Genomic DNA, 7988 nt, shown 5'->3' on the forward strand with positions numbered 1-7988 from the left:
GGCCCCGCCAGGGGTGGCACCATGTGCTCCCCCAGGGCACCTCTGGGCCCCAGCACTCACCATGGGGGCTTCTGGTACCAACCCTCTTAAGTAGACACTTGGCACAAAAAAAGGACACTTCCAGGAGAGACAAAAGAGGAAAAGTGGCGTGGGGAAGCGAGGGGAGGGGGGGCACTGCCCCGTTTCCCAGTGGGGCTCATCACCAGAAATGTACCTGCCCTGACCAGCATGCATCTCCCCTGCCCCCTCCACGGGGCTCCCCCTCTTCTCCCCCCAGAAGCCAGCAGACAGCCCCTGTGCACGAGGAGTCCGGGGCAGGCCTGACAGTGGCAGCTGGGAACTAACTGCTGGTCCGGGTGGTCTTATTTGGGGGCTATTTCTTTTGTAATCTGTCAAGGCCAGAAGCAGCCGTGCAGGGTCCCAGAATGGCAGCGGGCGAGGGCAGCACGGGCGATCCATCCCTGGGACAGCTATGAGAAGCCCAGACCCACAGAGCGCCACAGTGTTCAGTCAACAGCAGACGAAAAACCCACCTCCCCAAAAAGAATCCCCTCATTCCCCACCTTCCGAGTCTTTCGGGGAGAACCAGTCTGGGTACCTCAGTGCCTAAAGGGGTCCCGGGAGGCAGTCCCTGGGGCTGTGGCTCAGTGCGCAGCCGTGGCCTGGCGGGCTCCCCATCAGACCAGCCAGGCCTGGAAGCTGCCAGGGCCAGTGCCTGCCACCACCTTCCATGCGCCCCTGGCCCAAGTGCAAGTGCTGGTTTCCCGCTCCTCGGGGGCGGGCACAAGTGCATGGGACAAGGCCATGCACGGAGCTGCCTGCCATGTCCCTCTCTCTACCTCTCAGGTACACACCTGAGAATATTCTGTAAAAGTCCCCACCCCACCCTCACTGTTTCCAAATTGGGGACAATACAAAGCAGAACAAAACGAAAAGAAATGCCCCCATCCAAGTGGCCTTTCTCTGGGTGTTACTGGGGGACCGTCCCTCCAGCAGCTAAGCCCACGTGAGCTCCAGTGGGGTGCACTCCAGCCGGGACAGGGTGGCTGTGCAGCCCTCTGGAGCCCCCCGGCAGCCCCAAGCTGCCAGTGTTGCCCCTGGAGGCACAGCCCAGAGGAGCCTCGAGCCCCTGTAACTCCAGCCCAGGGATCCTTCCCAGCCTCTGCAGAGGGACGGGGTACCCGGCCATAAGACAGGACCCTGGGCATTTCTTGAACCTGTGCAGTGAGGCGTTCTTTTTACTTAAAAAAAAAAAAAAAGTTTAGGCACTTCCCAGGGTGGGCGACTGAGGGAGTGCCCCACCCCCTCTTCAGGAGTCCAGTGGGCAAAACACAGCATTGAATTGTGAAGAGGAGAGGCGCACTGGGCGTCAATAACTTAAAAAAGGGGGGAAAATATCAGTCCCCGAGTCTCCATGCCTTTCGTGTTGAAGAAGAAAAGAAGCGGGGAAGAGAAAGAAAAAGCATGTGGGGTTGGAAGGACAGCCACGGGAGGCTGCGGGGTGGGGACCCCCATGCTGGCTGGCAAGGGGCTCTGTGAGGCCCAGAGTCGCTGGGGACACCGGGCGCACGTGTGTTTTAGGTTTCGTTGGGTTTTTTCTTTTTCCTTTTTTTCTTTTTTTTTTTTTTTTTAGAAAAAAGCGAACCGTAAGTCAAGGCCAGAAAAAGGCTCCCTTTGACGTTGACAAAAGGTGAGGAGGTGCGCGAAGTGTGCAGACAGATATACATCCCCTGATAACTGTGAAATAAAAACCATTTGTTAAAAATATTAAAAAAAAAAAAAAAAATCCTCCGCTGGCAGAGGCCCCGCCCGGGCTCAGCAGCGCCGCCTGGCCTGCAGCCGCGGGTTGGGTGTGAAGGAAGGTTTGTCCCGGCCCTTGTCTCCGTCCCGTCTCCCTGGGCCTGGGCGCTTTCAGACCAGGTTGTACTCCTTGAGGCTGAGCTGCAGGATGGTGTCCTTCACGGCCGCGAACACGAAGCGGATGTTCTTCGTGTCGGTGGCGTACGTGAAGTGGGAGTCGATGATCTTGTCGCTGTCGGGGTTCATGTCCACTAACATCTTCAGGATGAACTCCCGCGCCACCTGGGCGTCCTGCTGGGGCCCTTCGAACTCGGGGAAGTAGTCCACCACGTGTGAGTACAGGATATTGTCCTCCAGCAGGTCCTTCTTGTTGAGGAAGGGGATGACGGAGGAGTTCTGGAACCAGGGGTAGTCGATGATGGTCCGGAACAGGGCTTTGCTCTCCTCCATCCGGTTCTCGTTGTCCGACTCCACCAGGACTTGGTCGTATTCACTGAGGGCGACGAGAAACAGGATGGACGTCAGGTTCTCAAAGCAGTGGATCCACTTCCTCTGCGCCGACCGCTGTCCCCCAACATCCGCCATCCTGAAGATGATGTTCTCCAGGTCGAAAGATGCCGGTGGTGGGCACGCGGACCCGCAGCACGTCCTGCTGGGTGGGCAGGTAGCTCGAGGTGGCGATGCAGTCTACGTCGGTCACGCAGTACTCGGCTGAGTCTGAGAGCTGGTACTCGCGACTGCGGTCGTAGCACTCGTGGATGCCGGGGTCGTCCCACAGGGTCTTGATGGCGCTGACGTACCGATGCTCAAAGGTGGTCACCTTCTCCACGTCCACCTCTCGGATCTGGAGCGCATTGGCCTTGTTCTGCTCCAACTTGTAGAGGATCTTCAGCGTCTCCATGGCCCGGATCATGGCCTGCATGGCGGTGAAAATGTTCTGGTAGACGAGCTTGGTGAAGCCCCTTTTGTCCTCCTCCGAGTACCCGGCGCCATGGATGATGCGCATCTGCTTGATGAAGGTGCTCTTCCCGCTCTCGCCCGTGAAGAGCAGCAGCAGCTTGAGCTGGCGCCGGGCGTCGCGCTTGTCCCCCGCAGCTGCTTCTGGATCTCGGCGTTGATCCGCTTGGACTCCTTCACCTTATCGCTCAGGCAACACGCCATCATGGACTCCAGAGTCATCGTCCCGGCCACGGCCGCCACCCACCGGCCCCCGGCCCGACCCTGGCAGGAGCCGCCTCGGTCGCCGCCCGCCTCGGCCCTCAGGCTTCAGCCCCGGGCCCTTGGCCCCCGGCCGGCCCGCCCCGCCCCGCCTCGGCGGATGCATGAGAGCTCGAGGTGGCCGACGCAGCCACCACCAACCGCAGCCACTGCAGCCGAGCGACAGCACCCGAGTTGGGTTTTTTTGTTGTTGTTTTTTGCTTTTTTTGAGACGGAGTCTCAAAAAAAGGCTGGAGTGCAGTGGCGCGATCTCGGCTCACTGCAATCTCTGCCTCCTGGGTTCCAGCGATTCTCCTGCCTCAGCCTCCCAAGTAACTGGGATTACAGCCGCCCGCCACCACACCTGGCTAATTTTTTTGTATGTTTAGGAGAGACAGCGTTTCACCTTGTTAGCCAGGATGGTCTCGATCTCCTGACCTCGTGATCCGCCCGCCTCTGCCTCCCAAAGTGCTGGGGTTACAGGCGTGAGCCACTGCACCTGGCCTAATTTTAGGATTTTTATTAGAAACTGGGTTTCACCGTGTTGGCCAGGCTGGTCTTGAAGTCCTGACCTCAAGTGATCTGCCCGCCTCAGCCTCCCAAAAATCTGTGATTACAGGCATGAGTCACCATGCCTGCCAAAAGTTGCATTTCCCCACCCCCTGGAGAGGAGTCTCACTCTGTCCTCCAGGCTGGAGTGCAGTGGTGTGATCTCGACTCACTGCAACCTGTCCTTCCTGGGTTCAAGCAATTCTCCTGCCTCAGTCTCTTGAGTAGCTGGGATTACGGGCGCATGCCACCATGCCAGGCTAATTTTTTTGTATTTTTAGTAGACAGGGGGTTTCGCCATGTTGGCCAGGCTTGTCTTGAACTCCTGACCTCAGGTGATCCGCCCGCCACAGCCTCCCAAAGTGCTGGGATTACAGGCATGAGCCACCACGCCTGGCCCCTTTTTCTATTTTTTTAAGACAGGGAGTCTCACTATGTTGCCCAGGCTGGATTCAAACTCTCAGGCTCAAGCAATCCTCCTGTATCAGCCCCCTCAGGAGCTGCGATGACATGCATATGCCACTGTGCTTGGCAACTTTTCATATTTTTCCATTTCCACTGAATTATAAATAAACTGAAAGCAAGGTCCAGAACCTGTGTGTTCTTGCAGGCTCACCAGCACTATAGATATGTAGCCTGAGCTGGACATATATTTAGGGCATAGAACTTTATTTTCTTTTTATTTTTTGTAGAGATGGGATCTCACTATGTTGCCCAGGCTGGTCTCAAACTCCTGGGCTTCCAGCCATCCTCCTGCCTCAGCCTCCCAAAGTGCTGGGATTACAGGTGTGAGCCACTGTGCCTGGCCTTAGGGCACAGAATTAATGTGGTGTGAAAGGAAGTGCATCTAGCCCAGTCCCCCACTGATGGATTCATCTACATTCACACAGACAAGGTAGGGAGTTCAGGATGAGTTGCTATTATTTTCAAAGTGATGACATTTCCACTTGAAATCATGGTCCTGTGCATTCATTCACCCCTCTAACTTTTCAAATCAGGAGGCAGTGACTAGAGGCCCTGCCCACGGCCCACACAGCAAATGTCATGAGAATTTCAGGTCCATCCTGACAACCATCCCCTCTCAGTGCCCGGGTGAGTTTCCCTGGCATTTAAGAATGCTTACCAGTCTTCTGGCTTCCACCCCAAATCCAAGAAGTAGATTTCTTTCAGCTTTATTGACTTTTCATTAAGGGAGCAAGCAATTTTCTCCGGCAGTGAAAGCATTCTGCAGATGTGCAGTTCTATAGAGCAAATGTAACCAGACACGTACCCCGCAGACAACTCACATTTTTTTAATTTATTTATTTATTTATTTATTTACTTACTTATTTTGAGATGGAGTCTGGCTCTGTCACCCAGGCTGGAGTGCAGTGGTGCAATCCCGGCTCACTGCAACCTCCACCTCTCAGGTTTCAGCGATTCTTCCACCTCAGCCTCCCGAGTAGCTGGGACTACAGGCGCATCCCACCACGCCTGACTAATGTTTTTTTTTTTTGTATTTTTAGTAGAGATGGGGTTTCACCATGTTAGCCAGGATAGTCTCGATCTCCTGACCTTGTGATCCACCTGCCTCAGCCTCCCAAAGTTCTGGGATTACAGGCATGGGCCACTGCATCCGGCCCAACTCCTTATTCTATTAAGGAGGGACAAGTCTCAGAACCTGCCAAGAGGGGGTGATTCTACCCCTATAGCAAATTTAGAAAATATTAAAAAGGAAAATTAAAAGCACCTGTAACCTTCAAATCCAATAGTAACTACTGTTAAGATTTTGCTGTCTTTTTTCCCATTTTCTCTTTTCTTTCCTTCCTTCCTCCCTCCCTCCCTACTTTCCTATTTCTTTCCTTTTCTCTCCTTCCTACCTTCTCTGCTTCCTTTCTTTCATTTTTCTTTTTCCTTTCCTTTTTCCTTCCTTTCTTCTTCTTTCTTCCCTCCCTCCCTCTCTGCCTCCCTCCCTTCCTCCCTCTTCCCTCCCTATGTTTCTTCCTTCCTTCCTCCTTTCTTTTCTTTCTTTTTTCTTTCTTTCTCTCTTTTCTTTCTTTCTTTCTCTTCCTTCCTTTTTCTCCTTTTCATTGTTCCTTTCTTTCTTTCCCCCATCCTTCCTTCCCATCTGCCTGCCTTCTGTTTGCTTTGCATCAGATTTTAAAACACATTGGGAACGATGCTTAACATTATGCTAGGACAGTTTTCTACATAGTTATACTTCAAAAAATTTTTTTAAAATAAATAACACAAATGGGTGTACCATAATTTAAACATTCACCTGTACAACTTAAATGCTGAAATTTTTTATTCTTATAGTCAATATTTGTATGTGCATTTTTATATGTTGATTATTATCTTAGGATAGATGTCTAGAAGTGGAGTGTGCCAAAAAGTAAATTTTTTTTCTTTTTTCTTTTTTTTTTTTTGAGGCAGAGTCACTCTGTCACTCAGACTGGAGTGCAGTGGTGTGACCAAAGCTCACTGTAGCTTCAATCTTCTGGGCTGTGCAAGCAATCCTCCAACCTCAGCCTCCTGAGTAGCTGAAACTACAGGTATGTACCACCATGCCCAAATAATATTTTTTTAAACTTTCTGTAGAGATGAGGTCTCACTATATTGCCCAGGCTGGTCTTGAACTCCTGAGCTCAAGTGGTCCTCCTGCCTCAGCCTCCCAAAGTGCTGGGATTACAGGCATGAGCCACCACTGCTCCCAGCCTAAAAAGATTTTTAAGGCTTGTGACACATTGTACTGAATTGCTCCCTGGAAATGTTACAATTTTTGCTTATCAGGGAGGTACATTTTTCTGTACACTCATAGGCATAAAATACAATCCTAAATTTTTATCTTGGCCCCATGTGGTGGCTCACACCTATAATCCCAGCATTTTGGGAGACCCAGGTGGGAGGATTGTTTGAGCTCAGGAGTTTGAGACCAGCCCGGGCAACGCAAGACAGGGAGACCTCATTTCAAAAACAAAAACCCAAAACTAAATTTTTCATTTTTGACAACTTCACAAATCTCAAATGACATTTATTACTAATGAAGATGAATATTTTTCATCCCTTGTTGGCCCTTTGTCTGTCTAAATGGTGAATTGTTCGTTCATGTCCTTGGTGCATTATTTAATGTTTTAAATGTTTTTTCTTTTTCTTTTTTTTTTTTTTTTTTGAGATGGAGTCTCGCTTTGTCACCTAGGCTGGAGTGCAGTGGGGAGATCTCAGCTCACTGCAAGCTCTGCCTCCCGGGTTCACACCATTCTCCTGCCTCAGCCTCCTGAGTAGCTGGGACTACAGGCACCCGCCACCATGCCCGGCTAATTTTTTGTATTTTTAGTAGAGATGGGGTTTCACCATGTTAGCCAGGATGGTCTCAATCTCCTGACCTCATGATCCGCCCACCTTGGCCTCCCAAAGTGCTGGGATTATAGGCGTGAGCCAACGCGCCCAGCCTAAATTTTTTTTTTTTAATTTATTTGAAGAAGTTCTTTATATGTGAAGCTCATTAACCTTTTATCTGCCACATGGAGTTTGTCACTTGTCTTCTTGTTTTTGATTTTAAAAAACTCTTCATTCCTAGATGGGCACTACCCTTATTAAACAACGAATAGAATATGTGATATCCAATGATACATTTAAAACAAGACAAACAATATCTTGGTGTACATAAAGACAAACTTCAGAAGACAAACATTAAATGTTTTAACATACATTTGAATAAACTTTACTTACAAATTGTTTAATTGGAAAAGGAATTTGTGTTCAAAAAATGTTTTCACTGATGGAAAAATAAATCTAACAAAACCAGTATGTGAAAACATTGATTTACAAAGCCAAAATATATCATATCGTAGTTTCATTTGCTGTATACCTTTAATGAGGTCCCCTCTTTTTTTTTTTTTTAACAGAGACGGAGGTCTCACTATGTTGTCCAGGATGGTCGTGAACTCCTGGCCTCAAGTGATCCTCCTGCCTCGGCCTCCCAAAGGGTTGGGATAACAGGGCTGAGCCACTGCACCTGGCTGAGATTCTCATTAAAAGAAAATAGGCCAGGTGCGGTGGCTCACCCCTGTAATCCCAGCACTTTGGGAGGCCAAGGCGGGTGGATTACGAGGTCAAGAGATTGAGACCATCTTGGCCAGCATGGTGAAACCCCATCTCTACTAAAAATACAAAAAATAGCCGGGCATGGTGGCGGGTGTCTGTAGTCTCAGCTACTCAGGAGGCTGAGGCAGAAGAATGGCATGAACTCGGGAGGCAGAGCTTGCAGTGAGCTGAGATCATGCCTCTGCACTCCAGCCTGGATGACAGAATGAGACTTCGTCTAAAAAAAAAAAAAAAAAGGAAAAGAAAATAAAGGCCAGGAGCGGTGGCTTACACTTGTAATCCCAGCCCTTTGGGAGTCTGAGGCAGGTGGATCACCTGAGTTCAGGAGTTTGAGACCAGCCTGACCAACATGGTGA

General features: G+C 50.4%; 1 pseudogene; it reads right to left on the reverse strand.

Annotated features, from left to right (window-relative positions):
• Nucleotides 1-1762: 1762 nt before the first annotated feature.
• LOC129398220 (guanine nucleotide-binding protein subunit alpha-11-like) lies at nt 1763-2979 on the reverse strand (annotated as a pseudogene).
• Between the last annotated feature and the right edge of the window lie 5009 nt (nt 2980-7988).

Source organism: Pan paniscus, chromosome 6 (genome assembly GCF_029289425.2).
Source record: "Pan paniscus chromosome 6, NHGRI_mPanPan1-v2.0_pri, whole genome shotgun sequence".
In the NCBI taxonomy this organism is placed as follows: domain Eukaryota; kingdom Metazoa; phylum Chordata; class Mammalia; order Primates; family Hominidae; genus Pan; species Pan paniscus.